Source organism: Manacus candei, unplaced genomic scaffold, assembly GCF_025592945.1.
Source record: "Manacus candei isolate 608988 ecotype Guabito, Panama unplaced genomic scaffold, ASM2559294v1 h1tg000067l, whole genome shotgun sequence".
Classification (NCBI taxonomy): Eukaryota; Metazoa; Chordata; class Aves; order Passeriformes; family Pipridae; genus Manacus; species Manacus candei.
The window spans coordinates 1,157,501-1,180,932 of record NW_026138115.1 but is presented as its reverse complement, the minus strand read 5'-3'; positions in this window follow the sequence as shown (position 1 = coordinate 1,180,932).

Here is a 23,432-nt window from a genome sequence, read left to right as displayed (position 1 = left end):
TTTTTAAGATTTGGTTTCCTCTTTATCCTACTCTGACTTGATGGGTGATAAATTAAACTGATTTCCCTAAGTTGAGTTTGCTTTGTCTGTGACAGTAACTGCTGAATGATCTCTCCCTGTTCTTATCTCAACCATGAGCCTTTCCTTATATTTTCTCTTCCCTATCCAGCTGAGGAGGGAACTTTATAGCTAACATAATTGCTTTGGTGACCACCTGGCATCCAGCCAGGGTCAATTCACCACACAAATACACAAGGGAAGATGTGGTGGAAGGCATCTGTGGTGGAAGGCTCCTTTTAGTAGAAACAGACCACATGTATTTTCAGAGATAATGAAGATATCTCCAGGAATGATGATATTAAAATTGGGATGAGAGAGAATAAAACTCTCTGGTGAATTGAAAGCCCTGCTGAGATCTGTAGAGGATGGGAACTGGCAAGGTCTGAGCTCTCAACCATATGCTAAACCAGTTCATTTACACCTAGAGGCCCTTGTTTATAGTTCCTGGAGTAGCTATCTAGGAATTGGCCATTGCAATAGAAAAATAGGAAAATAAATGCAATTGTTTGGCCACCCAACACAGAGGGAAAGAATCTAGATGAGGATGGAAGATAGAGAATGAGTGGAAGGAGCAGAGGATGTATAAAAATCTGAAGTATATGTATGTAGTAATGATCCATTTTGTATGGTGATGTAGAAGAGGAAAGGGTTTGAATGTTACAGAGTACTAGGTCAGCTTTAAATGTGATGTTTTACATTCAGAGAATAAAAACAATAGCCTGAGCCTCTGATAGCCCAATTCAGAATTTAGAGTTATAGATACCAAATGCTTCCTCACAGCAGTCATCTCAGTGAAGCAAAATCAGTATTGAAATACATTAGCAAAAAAAGATCTGCTTTGGGCCACTCATCCACAGAACTAAAGGATATATCTAATCAAGAATGATTTACTCAGAATAAACAGTTAGTTCAGTTCTAACTTGTGCATTGTACAGTGTTGCTTCAGAAGGAGACCATTTCAAGATGCAACTTGTTGTTTCCAGAGTGATTATTCCAAACCAATCTAACCCGCTGCACAAGTCACCTTTATAAAAGAGGTAAAATGCAAAGAAATCTGTAAATTGCAATTTTTTTCATGCACCGAACTTATTCACACCAAATCAAAGCATGCAATCTGCTGCTAACTGTATTCTACTAGCTGCACTTCCTCAGAAGACTAGTAATTTCCACAGTGTTTCTCTTTCCCTTAAAAGAATAAACAAACAGAAAAACCAACACCACTGTAACGGGTTCAATAAAACTAACATGATCCCTGATATGGGGGTAGAAACTGCAATAGTTTATTGAACACCCGAAGCATTTATTTAAGGGTCTTGGGTGCTTAACATGCTAATAAGGAGGCAGGGTTATGCCAAATAGGGATTCCACAATCTATTAGCATTTTCAGTAGTAGTGGTGACATAAGGGAAAAAAAGGATTTACATTTCTCGAATCCAGTATTTACATTTGGGTGAAAAAGGATTTGGTATTTCCAGTAAGCAAGATTCTACTGGGGAAGGGTGGTCAGCTTTTCCCGAAATAAGGATTGCACAGGGAGGGGAGAAAACAATGGGATATCTACAGGGGATACCACCACAGCAATAGTGTCTCTCCATATTCTGCTGGGGGAGATCAGGAAACTCCACATGAGTGAATGTCAATGGATCTTGTCTGGTCTTTTAGATGGTGGGTTTTTCCCCAGTGCCTGTGGCCCAAGGCTTCCTGTTTAAACCCAGCAGTTCCTTTTCTGCTGATATCTGAGTTTTGGACTGCAACACACCACAACAAAAAAAATCTGATCCTGTTAGCTGCAATGAAAACCTTAGAAACAGAACTCAGTACACACCTCTCTATCTCTGTGATTTCAGATATTCCAGACAAAGCTAAGAACAAAGCACAGCTAACAACAATCTAAGTTTGATGAAAGGTACATTTCTCCCTTATCTGAACAATTTTGTATTTAATCCAAATTTATTCCCATTAAACTCGTGCTGATAAAGTCATGCTGATGTTTTCCTTTCCTTTTCCCACATATCCCATGTCCTCCCTTACACATCCTCTCTGAATAAGGAGACAGGCACGTATGTACTGTACATGCTTCTGTAGACAATTTTCTAAAGGTAGGCTAGGAAGTTTTAGGAAGACAGGTGTAATTAAAAGAATTATTTTCTGTCTAACATGGCCCCATGGAATGTTGAAGGATTTCAGTCCTCACCCCCAGTGAGTATTCACACAGTAGGACTTGATTGGCCTCTTGCTCATGGAGGTGAGGGAGGGAAGTGGGCTGCTTACAAAGGCAGGTGGAGGACAGGTCTCAATATGGCAGCACTTTGTAGGGCTGAAATTGCTGTTTGTCTGCTTGCCTCCAGCTATGGCCCAGCCTTCCCATTCACCGCAGCTATGGCTGCAGAGGAGCAAAGTTGATGGAAACCTTGCTGCTATTACTACACCCCCTCCTCCTGCCTTCTTCCTTCTTTTCCATAATGTCAAACAGGCACACAGGGGAGGGTGGGTGAGCACCACTCTGCCAGTACTGCAAGGTATGGCCATGTCAACCCACACTTATTTTGGGACACTTGGGAAAGTGTTATTTCCACCTTTTTTTCCCAAACCAGCTTGGGCTTGTTGCAGAGCATTGAACTGTGGGTTTCTTTAGACTACGGGGGACAGATGGATGTCTGATTTCACAGAACAGGGCAAACTCCCTTCCTTGTCTCTCCCTGTGCCTCTGGCAAAGGTCAGACCAACATAGCACTCTGATGGAGGGGGAACACAGAGAGGCAGGGACGAAGTCAGGATACTAATGGAGGCAGGATAAGAAGAGTATCTCCCAAAAAATCACTCTCCTGCTGCTTTGCTTCAGCATGTTTTCAAACTGATGGAGGGTTTTTCTTAAACCATGTGCTTGCTCGTTGTCTTTTATTAACACCATGTACCCTCTTGACTGCCCCAGCATCCTAGATGTCCCACCAACTTTTCTTCCTGCTCTTTACTGGTATGGAGAAGAGGTATTCATTGTCCCACACTTTCTGCTAAAGTTTAAGGCAACTGAAGAAATTCTTCCTTGGTGAAAAATGTCACATATTGAAGCATGATAAAATTATGTGTTCTAACCAGTTTTGTCCAGGACAAAGGTGCCTGTTTTTTAAATTAGGAACACTAAACAATTACTGTACACTTCTATCTCAAATCCCTCTTTCATATCTTTCTTCTACATTTATTTCCTTCCTTTTCCAGCCCAATGTGCCCAAGATTTTTGTAGAGACTTTTAATAACCTTTGAAGACCCGAAGTTAGTAGTAACATTTTATTTCAAATTCTTTGATTGAGGCAACTAGGTCAGTACAAGTTACGTGTACCATCACCCACATGTACATGAACATACTGAGTCAGTGACAGAAAGTTGCACCTCACAACACGACTCCATCATTATTTTAATTTTCTCATTCCACAAGTGCTCTCCCACCAATTCCCTCCCACTGCAAGAAGCTTTGCTAAAAAATGAGCACAACTAACAGTGCCCAGGGCTGCTACAGAAAGGAAAAGAAAAGCTGGGGGAAATTGTTACAACCTCTCACGTTTGAGGCAACTTTATTATGCCACTTGACACAGCTTGAAGGAAAACTAGAGATTTCACAAAAGGTAACATTTAAAAATAACTTCTTTTTTTGTCAGTTAAATTTAAGTGTTTTAAAATCCTCAGCACTGACAAGGTTTATTTGTTTTTCTTCCCCCCTTCCTTAAAGGGAACTCTGAACAACATAATTTCTTCTAAGTCATATACATTTCATACAGTCTAGTACAGAAACACAAACCAGAAAATGACTTGGTCCAACTGTGTCCAAAATGGTCTGATTACTTTGAAAAGCAGACAGCTGCAGCTGTACAAAACACTTTTGAGTGGAGAAATCTGAGGTACTAGAATAGGACTGGATATAATTCCAAAAGTTCCTTCTATCTGAGTAACTTTAATGCAAATGACACCCTACACCAAATAACTCTCCTTAGTTTGACTTTCTGGGCCTTTTTCCCTGCTCCTTGTAAGATGACATACTGCTGCTCAGCCAAATGTCTCATAAGCTGAACTTGTTAATCATTCAAACCTCTTCAAAAGCGATGCCCTGAACAAGCAAAACGGTATTATACCTGCAAATATAAAGGCTTTGAACTCCAGGGATTGCCTAATCCTGAACCACCATGATTTTTTCCACGTACTCCAAATAACCATCATCCATACTACAGAACCAGATTCTGTGCTGTTTCACATCACACAAGAGCCACAAAAGCATGTTTGTATTTTAGTTGCTGTTGTGACAAAATCTGCTACTAACAATTCTAATTTTTATGCTTCAGAATGTCAGTGCACACAGCTATAGTGTGCACAGATGTCTGAGTTGGTAGTTTGAAAACTTGAAGCCTTTGGACTCGAGATCCAGAAAGGTCTAGAAAGCCCAACATACAGATAGAGAAGTGAAGTCAGTAGGAAGCTCCAGGTCAGTATGGGATCCCAAAAAGTCTCTCTCTAGAAGAGATGACTTGGGACCTGTGGTTCTCAAAGAGCTAGATTCACAAATGGCATTTCCCTTACTTTTCTGAAGAAAGTTGAAAAGTCCTTTGCCAAACATGCTGGAAGAGGATATGATAAAAAAATGGCTTTCCATGCCCCCAGTAGTTCAAGATATTCTCTTGGTGGGATTCCAGGAATATCAGGTAGCACAAAACAAGCAGGCAGTTACTAAGAATCAAGTTCATGTGTGGTTGTGATACCCTAGATTTACAAAGTCAAGTTATGGCCTCTGTCTACTGTGAGCTAAATGGCCGGTGGAGATTGGTGCTGGGTAGGAAGATATACTCATTGATTACAATACCTAAGGAATGAACTCCCCTACCTTCTCATTTTAAAAATTTGAATTGGGCATTAACAGGGAATTTTCATGTTTGCCAATGTTTCCCTTTTTGAAGAAGAGATGGGTTTGGTTTTTAGTTTAATTGTGATATATTCATGAGATTAACTTTGTTCTAACAAAGCTTTTTTTTCTGAGGACATAAGATCATTAGCACTCCCATTCCACACTGTGTAAATTATCTGGTCTGTCTATGGGTGTATGTCATTCAACATATTAAAAAAAATCAAATTTTTCTGGCATGCTGCAGGCTTGAGTAAAAATAGATTTGTCATCTCCTTTTGCAATAGAACATTTTCAGAGTTTTTTTAATGCAATATATTATTCCCTTTAAATAAGAAACTGAGATGGAGTTGTTAGTTTATACAAAGCTTTACTATAATGATAACCTTTTCTGACCCTTTGTGAAACTTAAGCGCTTACTAGCAACCAATAGAGATGATACCTAAAAATAAACATCTACATAGAAAGAATTTTAACCCTGGGTACACATTTGGGTAAAAAGAAAGTAATTTTCAAGGGACACTTCATGACAGCCTAAGAGGAATCCACTACAGAAGAAAATGACAGATTTGTGTTGCTGTAATGGTCCATTTACTGTTTACAATAAATGAGTTATTCATACAAAAGACAATGAGGTCACTGAGTCTATTTGAGAAGGTGGAAAACTTAACACCAGAAAGACTTGAAGTTGTTGTTCCCAGCTCTGCTGCTGGCCTTGAGGGTGAATTGGGACAAATCATCTTGCCCTATGGTACCTTTGTTTCACCATCTAAAAAGCTGTGAGATGGATACTGATCCTTTGTAAAGCATTCAGACATCTGATGAAATGTGCTGTCCTAGGAACCTAGATAGTATTGCTAATATTGGAGGGATTTAAATTTGTTTATACAAGCAGTGCCTGTATTTAGTTGTAGAATTATTGTGGTCCTGTGTGTTAATTGGGTCACTGGGGAAAAGGTTTAGTCTGTCATTTCAAACTGCTTGGTTACCTGGAAAAGACATGATGACTGTTGCTAGAAACATGCATGTGCTAAGACCTCCATACTTACATCAAAGATTTTTGAGAACAAATGTGCCCATGCCACATCATTAGGTTCCATGTTTCTGAGGGGTGTTGTACTTTTTTTGTGAACAGCTGACAATTATACCTCTGGCCAGCCCATGGGAATTCTTGGACAGATGGAAAAAAATTCTTCAAATTCAAAATAAAAAAATCTTCCACATCTCTGAAAATCCAAATATTGGCAAAGATGAAGAATTTGGGGTGTTCTGGAGATCATGCAAGACTTAAAGAGGGCTTACAAGACTGATGGAGAGGGATTTCGCACCAGTGCCTGCAGGGCACATAAGACAAAGGTTTTAAACCGAAATTTAGACTGGACATAAGGAAGAAATTTTTTGCAGTGAGGATGGTGAGACACTGGAACAGGTTGCCCAGAGAAGTTGTCCCATCATTGGAAGTGTTCAAGATCAGATTGGGTGGGACTTTGAGCAACATGATCTAGTGAAGGGTGTCCCTGTCTGTACCAAGGGGGTTGGACTAGGTGATATTTGAAGGTCCCTCCCAGTCCAGACCATTCTATGGCTCTATACCATGATTCCTCCTGAGAACAAGAGCCCACATGCTTTATGCTTGTCACAGTGTCATTGTGACTCAGCAAACCCTCTCCTGCACTAACATGACCCACTTGTGTGATTCCAGCTGCTTTCTCCTGGCCGGGTGAACCATGTCCTCAGCTGTATGTGATTGAAAAATTAGTGTTTTCAACTCAAATCAGTTCATTGAGTCAATGAAGGTGAGAGATGGTGCAAACTCCAACACTATCACCTAGGACGAAGGAGCTGTGGGCCTGTACCACTGGATGTCAGAGTCAAAATATAATCATATATTAGTAAAGACTAAGAGTCAAAAGCCTCTTTCTATCTCTGCATGAGCTATCCAGATCAGGATGAGAGGAAAACTTTTTGAAGGTGCTTGTAAAGCTTCTTCTTCCGATAAAGTGTTTTGAAAACTTGTGTGTTTTTGAGTATCTGCTGTAACTTTTGACAAAGGTTTGCATCTAAGCTAATGTTTTCAATTATTTTTTTCCTCTCACAGGACTTAGTGTTGTGGGGAAAAAAAAAATCAAAATTTATGTCACTTCATTAAGTTATAGTGGATCCTTGCTAATTCTGATACAATGTTAACTTGAAGATAGCTGAAACATTCTATTACTTTATAATGTGTTTTGCTCTATTTTATCATTTAGGGCAGCTGGTACATAATACCTATTTAAATATTTCTTTCCTATAGCAAAATGCCACCACTTTGTTTTGAAGTATAAGTTTTACATTAACTTATTCTGTTGCTGAAAGTGTCAAACCATTTAACTTCATTTAACTTCAATGCAAACAGAACACATTCCGAACAAAATATAAGCAAGTTGTCAGGCAGTGTCATTGCCATCCAATAAAGACACATCTTCATCTGCAATTTCATCAGCATTTCAAACTGTACTATGCAGTGGTTAGACTTTATTTATACAATAAGATCAAACCAATAAACCATAAAATAAATTACATTAACATTTTAACTATTGTATCCTGTCGCGACAGAATACAGCACCGTATAAATCATATCAGGCTATTTCTAGCCTGTCCTAAAGTAATACAAAAATAATCTAAAAATGAAATAAAACATTACAGTAGCCTAAGCAGGTGTGTTTCAGAATTTTTGGAAACATACTCAAAAACTTATTTAAAAAATAATACAAGCTAAAAACAGAGGAAAAGGAAAATGAAGGCATCAAATAGTTCTACCACCGATGCCACTTTTTTTATTGCACGTGGTGGGGATGGGAAAAATAGAGCTTCAGGTCTGCTTCCCAATGTGCTGGGCAGCAGAGGTGAGGTTGTCAGAAAGCCATGGCAGTTTGCTGTTAGTGTATGTCAACAGCACAGGGCTGTATCCTTCTTTCTCCAGGGGATCCACAGGAGAGGTGGCACACATGCAACCAACAAGCGCATGTGCAACGTGCCTGGTGGGCAGATGGATCTTAAAGGGCATGAGCGGTGAAAATGGATGAGATTGAAGAACTTGGCTCAACTTGAATGTATCTTATCAAGATTTATGTTGACTGGGAGGTGTCTCAGGTAAGTCATTTATTCTAATGACAGTGAATGGTAATGACTGCTGTTTATTAGTGTAAATTTGGCTTAATGGGGAGGCATTCAGCAGGTGCCAAGTAACTGCATGGTCAGTTGACTCTGTCAGGTCAAATTAGACTCAAATTATAGGTTCCATAAAAAAAACAAAACTGTTTTCTGGTGTTAAGGCCAGCAGAAAACACTTTTTTAAATCAAAAGCAAATAAATATAGAAACAATCAGCTCAAAACAGCCTTTACAATCACATTGGCTTTGCTAAGACTAAGATAATTTTGGCTTACACTTGAAAAGATCAACAGGGTAGTGAGAATGCTCTTGTCACACAGCACCATGGCACAAGTGCATTTCCATGCCTACAGTTAATGTGATATCACAGCTTTCATTGCTGTTCTAACCACCACGAGTGGGTCCAGAAGGGACAGAAAGGTGAGCACTAGGCAAACAAATTACACTGTCTGGTCTCTGTTTAGACCAGTTGCAAGCTATGAAGATAGAGCATGCTGAACAGTCCGAGCTCTTTATGAACTGGCAGCAAGTGTGGCACATGCAAGCACAGCCCATCTCAGCCCTTTGGCTTCCTTTCAGGCTGCGTTTTCCTGCAGTGCATGTGCAAGAGCAGAACTAGGACTGACTTCTTATTATGAAAACAGGTTTGACTAAGTCCCAGATGCTGCAATTCTGGGCCCACCTGACTATTGCTTGGATATGAGAAAGTCAGTCTCTATCCTCAGATAATCATGTTTATTGTCAGGCGCTTTCCAGTCAATGAGGAGGCTAGTTAATAGCTCAGGTAAGTAGATGGCTCAATTTTCCTTTTAAGTTGGTTTTTTTTTTTTTTTTGGTAGCTGAAGAGCACTTAATATTTTGCAGCTGCTATCCCTTCATAGCAGACACACTGGAAGACAAAGAATTGCCCCCTAACCGGTTCAAACATGCAAAGGGAGTCTCTTCATGCTCATCTGGAATTGCCGATCCTTCCCAAATGATTCCAAGGCAGGCACGGTGCAAGCTCAAAGCCAGCAGCAGTGCCACCATCAGTGCTGTTATTTCAGCAGCAAGGTAGGTACTGACAGAGCACAAGAGGTCTCTGGCTTTAATAATTCAGCAATTAGAATTGAAGTAGATTAGAGCTGAGAGAGTCTCTTGTCAAGGGTATGAATGTTATCCTTGACCAGTATTGCAAAGATGTAAGCTATTTCTGCTTATAGATAATAATCTAAGAAATGTGAAGCTAATAGAATGTATGTGTAAACTAGGGCAGGGGAGAATTTAAGAGGAAGGAAAGGAAAAATGAAAGGATGGAGGAAGAAAGTGAAACACAACAGGATAAATATTTTTTAATTTATTAGTTTTGCACAAGGAAATAACCTTTTCCAACCACAGAATAGTTTTAACCCTCATTTGTCAAAGTATACTTCATCAAGAAGTAGAGGAACTTCAATTTAATCTCTTTCAGTATAAAGCAAAACACTTATTAGTAAAGCTACCAACATAAATGGCTATTTTACAGTAGCTCTAAAATCTGTGGATCAAATTTTATGCTTACCTACCCCACATAGATTGAGTCCACCTGCTGGGATAAATTCTTCATGAAAAGATACTTGAAAGATAATAAATCCTCTTTCTTTTTCAGTGATGCATTAGGTTAAGATGACTATAATTTCTTTTGGTAAGGATTCTTGCTCAAAGAATTCCTACTTTCAGAAGAGTATAAACAAAAGTGTAAGAAAAATTAGACCAAGGCAGAAAAAAAAGATGTAATCACAACATTGTACATTTTTCTATTATTCTGATTGTTCTTGGGAGAGAGAGTGAGAGAGCAAAAGAGAAGCAAACACAACTGCATCCAAAAACTTACAGGAAATTAATAACAGTATCTGTGGGGTTTTTTTATAATAGTGAAATTTTCCCTGCTGTTCTGAAAATAAAGCGGCAGAACATCAGTTGGTGTAAATCATTGTAGCTCCAACAAAAGGATGAATTTTTCCCAATAATTTTAATAGGGAAAAGATATTTACATGGTCTAGTTCTGGACAACATTTGGAAGGCATGCGCAATACACATTTTTATTTTTCCATTTTTGTTTTTCCATTTTTGTTTTTAATATGATTTCTGCAGCATCAATCACAAGGATCTTTGAGGGGCTCAGAAATCTTGTTTGTCTGAGAAGATGCTCTGAATAACTGGGGTAATGTTTTGCAATCTTTGGTGCAATCTTTGGACACTCACTGAGGGTATTTAAGTAGGAGACCTCACAGGATTTTAAAAGAAGTGCTTGTTAATTCCCACCTTGTCTTCAACACCAGTGGAATGAGGGGGCAGTGAGAAGGGAGAAAGTGGGAAGTCTTGGGGGCTGGAAGCCAAAATAAGTTTTCAGAGGTCTCGCTGTGCTCTGGGACTCTAGTTACTCGGTGCTCCAAGTCACTACTCCAGGCTGCTGACTATAAACCCACATCAGATAACTGAGTGACACCTTTGATTACAGAAGGTAAAATTCAAGTGCAGGATCAGCCTGTCACAGTAGCTGGAGCCTGGCCAGGTGGGACTGACACAGCAGTGGTGCTCAGTGCATCTGGATGAGGTCTCTGTCTCCCAGAATGGGGACTGCAGATGATCTCTGGGCCAAAGAGCATCCAAAAAAGTGCAGAACTTCCACTGATGCAGGGTCCTCTGTGATGAGGTCACTTGGCAGCTCCTCTCTTCTGCCTCTCTCTCTCTCTCTTTCTGACACAAATCTGACAGAAGTGGGAGCAAAATTGGTCATAGTGAAAAAAAATAGGTAGAGAGGAAAGGGCTGGGCAAGCAGAGAATTTTGGGCACTGAGATTTGGGCAGATATCTAGAAGATCAGAATGAAGCTGAAGGTGCCACATGCCTGGATACTATCATGCTGCACACAGCAAGACATCTGGTAAAACGTCCTGAGAAGGTGGCTTAAAATCCTGGTGGGGTCTTCAAGTTCCCAGCTCAGGGCAGGATGATGTGCAGCAAGGCAAAGCCCTGCCTGACACAGGCATCAGCCTGCAGGTCTCCAGCCAGGCAGGGAGGCAGAGGGGACACATCCAGGCCTGTTAGAGTGGCCCTTGCTGCTTGCTGCCTCTCCGAGCCAAAGGGATTCCTCTTACTGATGGCTGCCAGGGCTCCTGCCACAACAAGCCCATACAGATAAACAGATTTGGCATAAATATGTCTGCAAGAATTCATTTTTTTCTACCTGCCTTACACAAAGGACAAGGCAAGGAAATAGCACTGTTTCTATTTCTGCCTCACTTTTTGCTATTGGGATAATTGCCACTCATGGTAGTGGGGACATCCCCACCTCCAACATGCTGAGCTGCTTTATCCAGCTTCTCTCCTCTTACACAGCAAATGCTCCCACCCACTGCCTTTCACCTGGTTTACCAACCTGTGGTCTTCCAAGAGGCTGTCTAGCATTGGCCCTGTTTTGAATTTCCCCAGCCTTTTTCTGCCATTGAGATAAATCTAGACTGAAAGATGCAAAGAAAGAATGAGTAACCATTGCTGGAGGCTTGCTAAAGAAATCATAGCTAGAAAGGCCATAAATTCTGTATTTACAATGCCAACCACTCACAGCATGGCTCTATTTAATCACTGCACGTGTGCTTTTAAAGTCCACAGATTTCTGGAAGGATGCTATTTGCATGAATCACAGGTTTCAGTATGAGCTGGTCAGTACCTCTTGTTCGCTTGTAATTGTGTTTTCACAGTGTGGGAAAATGCTGGAAATATCATCAGCAAACCTTCATTTGTCCACCTGACCTAAAGAAAGCAGAGGCCGTGTTTTCGGAGGGCTTTCTTCTTTTAATACTGGGATAAGGGAGAGTGTGGCCAGTTACAGCAGCTGGATAGGACTTTTGTGCTAGGGATAAAGCCAGGATGGTGATGGGCTGGAGTGACTGGGTATCTGGATTTGCTGGGAAGTGAGATGGAAAATAAGGGACCTTTTGCAGGAATGGAAGTACCTTCAGAAAGAGGTGAGGCAAAGGCAGACAATCCTACCGTTCTGATTCCATATCAGTTGTTTGGATGTGCCTCAATTATTTTCATGGATTAAGAAGAACTTTTGTGAGATGTTTCTGAATTGAAAGGTTTCTTTAGAAAAAAGAAGTAGAAAAAGGCAGATGTGCTCCTTGAAAGAGCTGTTCTTGTCAGTATGTTGGATTTAAAAAAAAACATTTGGATGTAAATTTTTGCATTCTCAGGGACATCTGTAAACCTCTGAATTTAACTATATCATGTCTTACTTTTTGACTCTTTCCTTGAGTCTTTGCACTGTTTTATGATCTTTCTTTTCCCAGTAGTATTATTATTTTACTGAGTATTCAAAATATTTTTGAGAGTGTAATAGAAGCCAATTTTTTCTTTTAAATCATAATTTTGCTGATGTGAATTCATTATATGAGTAATGGGGGTGGGGTGTGTGTGGAATTTCAACATGTAAGAGCTATACTTGAGAAGATGTCATCTATCTGATAACAAAAATCCAGGAAATTTTGAAGCACAGGGATGGAATAGGAGTTACTGGGCTTCACGGTCACCCCAATCTTACAAGCACCATTTCACAGGAAAATTCTTCATTTGAAAACAGGTCTTCGGTGAGCTTTCATGAAGATTAAGGAGCCTGCCTAAGTGGTTGCAGGATCACGGTTGCAGCTTGGAAGGAGGGTGACCTGGGATAAGTCTCTAAAGACAGTGTACCAAGTGGTTCCCTCAGCCGCTTCTCTACACTCTACTGGAAATCAACAGTGTCTAAATCTGTGGCTTACAGTCAAGGAAATCAGCATTACAAGCATGATTAAGAAAGATGATTGTCAGTAAAACACAAAATTATTTTCTTCTCAGACTCCAGCTCCAAAAATTAAAGTAAAATAATCTCCGTTTACTTACAGTAATATATGAAGAGATTAGGAAGGTTTTATTAGATTTTTAAAGACTACATCCTTCATTACTTATTTGTTCAGAATAGCTAAAGTTATCTCAAATTTACTCAGGGTTGGAAATAAATGGAGAAGTTTTGCTAAGAAAGAAAAAGCAATAGAAAGCGTACAAGACCAGGAATTGTACTGAACAGAGTGAGCTGTCACTGAGGGCGATGAATCAAGAGTGATAACACTCCATGAGGGCAGGAAATGCTGAGCAGAGAGAAAAAACCTGAAAATGATGTCACAAGGTCAGGGTTATGCAACAAAATCAGAAACCCTCTGTGTGCCATAATAGCACAAATATGTAAATATTTCTCTACATTCAAGCAGTTGCAAACTTCCCCCAGTAAAACATCAGTATACTTTAATTTATGATTGCCTGAATGAAAATTCTGGCCAAACAGTGACAAAACAGTTCAAGTAAATCTCATTTGCGTACGTTGCCCTTCTTCCCTTAGGCACAAAGCCTTGAGTTTGTCCCTAAATTTACACATCTCTGAGTTACATAAAGAGCCTAATTGCCAAAGGCACCCTAAGTAACCAAGTAGAAACAAATACACATATAAAGAGAGTGGCTAAGATCTACAGAGATTAATTACATTTGGGAGGATGTCTCCTTGACTACTCAGAGTGAGACAGGAGTAACAGCCTTAGCTTAGACTCCTCTCTAAAAAATAAATATCTTCATCATGGCTCATGATGCCTCATCTTCTCTGGATGCATTCCTGAGGCATCAGGATGATCCTTCATGATATCAAAAGCCACAATGCATGTGGTTGGTCTACACGACACCTCACAAAGACTTTCAAACCTTGATAGAGTCTTACTTGACAGGAAATTTCTTTGACAGATAGAAAAACCTATATATTTAATATAAACTGCATTTTGTATTTTTGCCAATCTTGGATTAATGCCTACTCAAGAAAAAAATAAAAATTTAAGATGAGGCTTACAGAGAGTGGTCAGAATTGTAAAATTCTCATTCAGACAGGAAAACAGCTGAATATCTTTCTGATATTGTGGTGCCCAGAACTGCACACAATATTCAAGGTGAGGCCGCCCCAGTGCAGAGCAGAGCGGGACAATCCCCTCCCTCAACCAGTTGGTGATGCTTTGCCTGATGCCCCCAGGACGCTGTTGGCTCTCCTGGCTGCCAGGGCACTGCTGACTCATATTCAACTTGCCATTGAGCAGGACCCTGAGGTCCCTTTCCACAGCACTGTTCTCCAGCATCTCATTTCCAAGCCTTTGTCCAAATCAGCATCAACTACTCCTTTGCCTCATGACTTCATGGTATTCTCCCAATAAGAGCTATAGCTGGTCTCAATTATTGCTACATTATTTTTATTTTTTTTAAGGCTTACCTACTGTAGGACAAGTTGTAAGGTTTTTGGGGAGACAAGTCTAATCCTGAAATATTCATGGTTGTCTCTGCTACCTTGGCTAAACTGTAAGTGGTAAACTTAAGTAAGTAAGTAAACTTACAGTCTGTTGGAGACATGTTCACAAATTCAAGATGAAGCCTTTGCTTATAGAAAACTAAGAAACAGTCCTCTTTCAATGAGAAGTCACTATCTAGACTATTAGCGTGAAAACAGGCAAGTGCTTCCAATGTGTGAAGAAACTTTTACTGAATATTGTTGGGTAAATGGCACCATCCATCTCAGTTGTCAGATGGACAGGAGAGAGATGCAGAGTTTTTACCAAACAAAATATTTTAGAAATGAGTAAACAGAGGCAAATATATGACTTCTCCCACAATGTCTAAGGGGTGGCATGGACAGGGCTAAATTAATTTTGGAGAGGCAATGCCATTGCTTTTTTAGGGGAATGCTGATGAGCCAAAGGCTTAGTTTCATCTCCTGACCTCATTGCATTACTCTGTTCAGCAGTATCTAATCCCTTAATGATTTATCTCCTTATCCCAGTCCTACAGAACTTTGCTTTTAAATTTGCAATTATTAAATGTTTGTTCTTTTCTAACTCAGTGAATAATGTGCTGCAACTTAATACTTTTGCCTAGAAAACAGTCCCATAGTGTCTGGGGTTTATACTATCAGGTCCAACCATGCAACTGGCAGGTGGAGTTTTGAGTGGATTTCTCTGGGGATTGTACTGCATGGGCCACAGATGCAGATACGCTCCCATGCCTTGTGAGAGAATTCCAGGACCACTTTTTTAGGTAAAGCAACTTGTCATTCCCATAAAAACACATTTTCAGGAGGCTGTAAAACCTCACTGGAGGGTTTCATTAAAATTAAATGTTCTAAAAATTTTCTGTGTTTTGAGGAAAATATTTTGTGAACTATTATAAGTGTCTTTTACTGAGTGATATGGGCCAGCAGAAGACTAACCTGCTAAGCTACCTCTTTCACTGTCAGTAGAATTAATATAACTGCTAAAATGCACTCTGCTCCTGGCAAAAGAATTTCTCCTTGGTACAGTGCAGAAGAGATGAGTGGTCATCCAGGCTCTGAAGGGCACTTTTAGTGGTTACTAGAAAGCCGATGGGAGTGAGAAAGGTCCTACTTTAACCAGAAAGCTGACTCCAGGTGTCAGTTTTGGGCTTTGCCTGTTGAATTTATTTCTGTAGTGGAGTCAGCATCCATGCGAATAGACAATCACAGACTGTACTGAGTGCTTTGGAAGAGCATTCCATGGTCAGCAAAGGACATCTCAATCCTGGGTAAACATGTTCTTTGGAATGATGTTCAGTTTAACTTAGACCCTGAATTAAGTAGGCTTTCAAGACAAGTCATCACAACTGTAGTTGCATATGTTGTGACCTCAGTATTCCCTCGTTTCCATTTTACTGGATTTGTCAGGGGTTTGTGTGTGGAATGTTAGTATGAATATTCTTTTGGGTTTTTTTCTTCTCCTGAACTAATAATGTGCTCCACAGAAAGAGCTTATAAAAGGGCATGATAATCAGAGAGCTTCATATTGAAAATAAAGTAATTTTCCATAGAGAAAAGCATTCTACCTGGCCATATATAGGCCTTATGTTTACTGTTTTGTGGTTTTCTTGTTAAATCTTACTTGAGGACTTGAAGCCCACTTTCTTTTTATATGTCCTTAGGTTTGTGCTATTTAAGCCCTGAGTGATTCCCCCTAACAGTCTCTCTCCCTTCCCCCTCCTTTTTCCTTTATACAACAAAAACAAGGTCTTTGCATTAAGAATAAGATTGACCACAGGCTATTTTAACATGCCTCAGCAGCCACTGTCTCTCCCCTTTACTTCCTGTCATGTATCTATTTCTACTCATGTGAATCAATCATTTATAAAACATGGCATCAATATATACAATATTAATATAATAATTAAAGGAAATATTATTGAAAGGTCTAAAGAAATATAATTTTTAAAAATCAAATGTTCAGTCCAGTTAAAAAATTGACATCAAGTATTGTGCATGTTCCTTAGAGAGGGTCTTCAGTAATGTGTATCTCATGGGTGTCATTGGATGTAATTGTTGCCATGCTAAATATTCATATATGAATAGTCTGGAATAAATTCTCTTGTAAATTGACAGAGGGCAAGTTAGAACTGTCCTTGAATCTCTCATCTGCATCCTCATTTTTGAAAAACTGTCTCGTTTACATGTGTGTGTGTGTGTGTGTACTTGTTTAAATTAAACAGGGAAAGCTTCTTTCTTTCTGAAAAAGTCTGCTGCTTCTATCACATCTTACTAGCACTGGTTATTTATATCAACTCAGTTGTGTGGGGTAGAAGCTGGTGTAATGCAATTTTTGACTGGCAATAGTTCTTTGAGTCGCTGTACCTGCTGGTCTCACTTGGTAGCAGAGTTGGCTCTACCAGGAGGACTGTAAACACACAGCAAGGCCATCTCTGTGGTGTGGTATTCACCATCTGAATAAAAGAGATGGTGAAGCAGAGAGAGAACTTGGCAAAGGTCATACAGGAAGGTTACAGGAAAGGCAGAAACAGAGCCCATGTCTCCTACCCAGGGGTTTCATCACAAAGTCATGCAGTCCTCTTTCCAGCTGATACACTGACACAAATGTTTGGATGCTGATATTCAAGGCAGAGTATTATCCTTTCTAGTGTCTAGCCCTCTTTGTCGTGTGTTGGCAGTCATTATTTGTGGGTTCAGAGATCTGGGTTCATCTTTCATTTTGGTGCCGCATAACCTGGAACTCAACTCTCCTCACACCATCTTCTTTCTTCCTTCCTTCCTCCCTTCCTTCCTTCCTTCCTTCCTTCCTTCCTTCCTTCCTTCCTTCCTTCCTTCCTTCCTTCCTTCCTCCCTTCCTTCCTTCCTTCCTCCCTCCCTCCCTTCCTTCCTTCCTCCCTCTCTTCCTTCCTTCCTTCCTTCCTTCCTTCCTCCCTTCCTTCCTTCCTTCCTCCCTCCCTCCCTTCCTTCCTTCCTCCCTCTCTTCCTTCCTTCCTTCCTTCCTTCCTTCCTTCCTTCCTCCCTTCCTTCCTTCCTTCATGAACTGCTCCAATGAGAGTCCTTCCCACAGGCTACAGTTCTTCATGAACTGCTCCAGTGTGGGACCTTTTTGGTTTTTTCTGCTCTATGCAGTCCTTCGGGAACAGGCTGCCCCAGCATGGGGCCCCCTGGGGGTCACAAGTCCTGCCAGGAGCCTGTTCCAGCATGGGCTTGCCACAGGGTCACAGGTGTCTTTTGGGCATCCACCTGCTCCAGCAGCAGGCTCTTCCACAGGCTGCAGGTGGCTCTCTGCTCTCTCGTGGACCTCCATGAGCTGCAGGGGGACAGCCTATCTTGCCATGGTCTTTACCACAGGTTACAGGGCAAGCCTACTTCAGTGCCTGGAGCACTTCCTGCTGCTCCTTGTTCACTGACCTAGGTGTCTCCAGAGCTGTTCCTTTCACATGTTTTCACTCTTCTCTGGTTGCAATTACTTCTGTGCAATACCTTTTTTCCCCCCTTCCTAAATATGTTATCACAGAGGCGTTATTTGGCCAGACCTTGGTCAGTGGTGGATCTGTCTTGGAGCTGGCTGGCATTGGCTCTGTTGGACATGGGAGAAGTTTCTAGAAGCTTCTCAGAGAAGCCACCCCTGTAACCCACCCCCACTGCCAAAACATGGCCATGCAAGCCCACTGAAGCATCACATTGTTTCAGACTACGTGGGGTGAAAAAAGCAGCGCAAACTCTGGTCTGGGTTTGGTTTGCTGACTCCTCTCTCTTTATTACTGGCATGAATCAAACAAAGGCTTTCTTCCTCGACATCTTCCTCCCCTTTCTCCGACCCTTATCTGTGCACTCTCCTGCCTCTGCCTCCAGTCACAGACGAAAGCTGTTTCTGGCAACTGATGCTTCCATGTTGCTCCCAGCAGCAGTAAGATATCAGCCTCTGCAGACATTGAATCACTGGTTCCTTTTCAGCCAAAACCAACATGTCCTTGTGCTGCTGCAGAGAACCACAGTCAAACAACTCCCACTGTTATCTTCCTGGCCAGTGGACAAGGTGGTTTAAGGGCAGGACCTCTACAAGCCAAGGAACAGGTAGAGACCTTTTGTGATAGCAGAGTGCTTAAACCAAAGCATACTGAAACCCCAAAGGGTTTCTGTGCAGATGTCATGTGGTTTGGCTGGCATCCATGAGGAGGAAGACAGAAAGTAATAGTGTGCTATGCTTTCTTATGTGTCTGGACAGGCCACAGTTTTAGCACAAATGTTTGATGTATTTGGACAGGTCATAATTTTAGCACTAATGTCTGAACCAGGCAAAAAGTACTAAATCAAATCCATAACCACAGTTGCGCTGCAAGGCTGTGATACCTTAAGGGATATTGCTGTAAATTTTTGAAAGTGAACTTCCAGGCCATTTGGAGGAGAGGCAAGCTCCTCATCATGAGCTGGCAGGAGGATAAGCAGTGCTGCAGGGTCAGGACTGTGTGGCCAGAGCTGAATGTAGGACACGTTGATCGCCCTGTCAGGAGATAGAAATTGCCTCTTCCTTTCAGTCCCTCCTGTTGCCCGGTGTGCTGCATGACAGGTTGTACTGGCAGAACCTTGTTTTGTTGGTGAGGGAAACTGCTTCTGCTACTGCTCAGGCGAAACCCTGTGTGGGGCTGAGTACTGGGCAGACAGGCAGCCCTTGTACTCATGGGGCTCCCCTTGGTAACGAAGGGGATGTGCCAGTCGGCCACACATTGGGTCTAAAAATCTGAAAACTCCAAAATTTTAGAAAACTTGCCTCTCATCCCAGAGAGGAAGAACAAAATGGTGCTGTATTTCTCAGGGTGATGTCCTGGCAGAGGGACCAGCAAGGCTTTTGGGGCCGAGAGCAGAGGGGCCAGCAGACGGTGTGGGACCAGTGCTAGCCGGAATGTGCCGTTAGCAGCGTAAACAAACTTGGCTCTAGAGGTGAGGTGGTAAGATATATTTTTTTAATTATTGAGCTGTGTACACATTATAAAACCATTATAGAACCAAAGTATATAAAATTCCAAATTGCAAATACCAGCTTATACAAAGGGGTAATAAAATAAATAATACATTAACTAGCTCCAGTACTCTGCATTCATAGACAGTAATGGAACCATATACATCAGAGGCCATAAAAATGCATACATTAAACAGGGTGCACAGTGGTAACTGAGGGTTCATCTTGATGCTTCCTGACTGCATGAGGGTCTATTAGTGCTGGGGGATGGGAACTCTATTTGCTACTTAAGCTGTTATTGATTGAGAGAGGGAAATACAAACCTCACAGAACAGGCCGGCAGGAAAAAGGGTGAGAACTCAGCTTGACATAACACATTAACACTGTAAACAAAGTGGGCTTTGAAGGTTATTATGCATGACTACTACGTCCTGCAGGGCAGAATCTGCCTTGGTGTGGGACACTAACAGGGAGGACTGCACTTTCTACAGGTCAAACAGCAGAACATCTTGCATGTGCAAGGAGGAGGTGTCCTCATCAGTGGTCATTCCACAGATTTGGAGAGGGGAAGAATTCTGCTCTAGGAATAACCACCATCTGATTCAGGAAAAATATAGGGCAAGATTCTTCCTCTGACTCCTGTACAATGTGGCAGCACTGGTGTAGGTCAGGTAGCCTTGGACAGAGAGGGCTGAGCGATACCTTTGTATGTGCTGGAGTCAGGTCTGGCTGGGTTTAGACTGGTGTGCTCTTCTCCCATGGCCATGGATGTGTTTATTTGTCTCACTGCATTATAAATTTTTCTGGAAATTGCATGATGCCACCAAAAAAAAAAAAAAAAAAAGAGGAACATCTAAAATTCTGCATCTACAAAGCAGAACAGAACACTTGGCCAAGGACCCAAGATCCAACCTCGCTTCTCTCTAGTCAAGAATCCTTTCCACTCACTCTCCTTTTGTCTGCTGAAGCCCCTTCATTTTTATTTCTGTGCATGGTGTGTTGTGACCCCAAGAAACAGCAGTATGCATGTGCTCTGCTGCAGAGCCCTTGCTCTTTAAATAGTCTCTCAGTGGAAGAGTTTGGTATGCTAGGGTCTGTGCATCAAATGACTTACAGGACTAACCTAGTTGGAAAATCTGGGGAATCTCGAGAATGGAAAGAAACTAAAGAAAATTATCAGACTGTCTAGCAGGGCAAAAAAACATGCATATATATTTAATATCATTATGATAGCCATCTGATAGCATCAGAATAATTCAGACAAAAATGAAGCTTATTCCTTGACAAGATTCTGTTCCTGGTTTACTTCCAATGTGGCAGACAGATTCATGCCCAGAAATGTTTTCACTGGGTCGAGGAACCATTCTGAAGCAGGATCTTCTTGTCTGACTTGATTGATAGGAATGTCATTATTCACTTGCTGGCACTAAAAATTCGTTGTGGGGCTCTATTAAGTCTCCTAATATTTCATTTTAAAAATTCTAATATATTGAGGAAGGAAAAGGGAAATGGAAAAAGAAGTGGAAGGGGAAGAGAGGTTTGGAGACTTCCCTATATACTTTCTGCTTTCTCTTTGGCAAGACTTTCATCTGATGTGAGTAAACATGATTTCATTGATTTTACTGACTTCTAATGAGATAAGGATAGAGCACTGTAATCATATAATGCCATATGAGGCACAGCTTACATCCTCATTTTTGTTCTGTCTACAGACAAGACATGTGCCTGATTCTTGAACACCACTAACTGAACCCGTACTTCTCTGTCTTGCTCTGTTTCTGGGTCAAGCTCTGATCTCTGTTTCCCTGGTACACAGCTAACAGGTTTATGTTGGTGTGGAAATTATGCTCTGTTTACACTGATGAAGCAGAGACCAGAGCTTCTGTCTCCCTCTTCCTCACCTGTACAAGCCCCAGTGTAATCCATACAGGAATCCATTGAGTTTTAATCTTTAATTTAATGGGGGGAAGAAAAAAATTAGGAATGATTTGTTTTGAAATATATGTACTGAGCAGATGCAATACCATCTCAGGTACACTGAGTTGACATGCATTCTGTTTTTAAATGCAGTATGATTTCAACTATCAAAAGGATTTGGAAAGTGTTTTACCCTTGACAATGACCTGTATTACACTTAAAGCTCATGATGTAGGTTTCTTATTTGCCCAAGAAGACAACAAGATTTGCTATGTAATTTGAGAAGCATTTATAATTCTGCTACCCATGTTGTAAGCTGATTATAAATTAAGTTCAGCAGAATTGCTTCCATCAGAAAATCAGAATTCACAGTCAAATAAAGTGTACAACCCTGATGTGTAGTTGCTTCTAACTGCTACTGTACATAAATCAGATTCTGCTTAGCAACTGCTGCATATCATGTTTATTAAACACCTTCTGCTTATTACAGCAGAGGGTACTAAAAATTCTTCATGAAAATTTCTCAAATATCTTTTCACATCTTGGATATTTTTTAAAGGTCTCATTGCAGTGAACAGAATCCTTCTGCGGAAATGGTACTTGGGGGCTCTCAACATGTGCTTCCTGTTCCATTCAGTCACATGGAAAATGTTCTCAGTTTACAAACCAGACAAATTGTTTTGTGTTATTCCTTTAGTCCTGAGGCTCAACCCAGCATAAGGAGAATCAGGCTTCCTACTTTCAACATCATTGAGCATTTTGCTAGAAGTAATGCTCTTTATGAGTTCTGGGAAGTATTTGGAAAAAGGCTATTTCATAAGGAGGTAAACTTGCCTCTGTGTCCCAGAAGCATGCTGGAGCTAGTAACAGTTCACCAAAGAAAACAATCCTTTACTGATCACTGATTCTTTGGCACAAGCCACTGTTATCAAACGATTTCTCAGGGCTAGTCCACCATTTCATAAGACAGTGTCATACATTTACACACTACAACGGACCTTTTAAACTAGTCACAGATGCTACAGAGGTCTGATAGATTGAAAATAGTCAGCAGCATACTCTGACAACCATTACTGTCACAGTGTGAGGAGCGTATTCTAAAACATCAGGCTCCATTTATATCTCACAAAAATAAAATAGCACTAGAAACAATCAGCTTTGAAATAACTTTCAGTCCATCTCTTGCAGCTCCTTCTCTGCTCTGCTCTTGTCCCAAGCTTTTCTTGACTGTTGTGTGTTTGTCACTTCTTGATCTCTGTCTTTTAGTTGTAGCACAAATGTCAGATCTCAGTCCTCACATTGCTTCATCTCTGCAACTTCTGCCAAGATGGCCACAAAGTACTGCTAACCTGTTTATGCAGCTAGCTAGGGTGGAGGAGCACTGAGAGGGCTAATCAGACCCTCCACTAGGGGCGTCAGGCCAAATGCTTATGTGGACTTTGGAGATTATAGCTCTGAACTATTCCTGGACTGATATACTGCATTAATTGCTGGATTTGCTTATCTCACATGTAGGACTGTGCTGATGCTCATGTCCACAGTGCAGCAGGACATACATGAGCACATACAGACATACCCAGAACATTGCCAAAAGGCTGCACCTCTCCCACCATGGCTGAGGAGGATACAGTCAATGAAACTAATGTCTATCAAATCTCAAGAGGATTACCATGATTCATTATATGTAAAGCTAAATGAAGTAGCAACACAGAAATTATGGCTCTGCAGAGTACAGTGGCCCAGCTCTTCACCAGTACAACTGCAGAACATGTAGCAAGGCTCTGTATCACCCCTCTTCTCTATAAGACTGCAGCTGGCACCAGCTCAGTCTCTGGTTTTGGTCTGTAAATCCCTCAACTGATTGATGCTCCTCTACATGAAGAAGTACCTCTTCAGGAGTGAGAGCTAGGCACCTCTTCCATCATACAACTAACGGTGCTCTGGATGAATTGTATGGGAGATGGACATAACTGTTCTTGGCTAAGATGAAGAACTTCTACCCCATGACAGAACAGTCTTCCTCAGCAGAAAGTCTAACTCGTATCATATTGCAGCCTGCCTTGTAGCTTTGTTACAGATCAATTATTGCTTGATTAACTATATA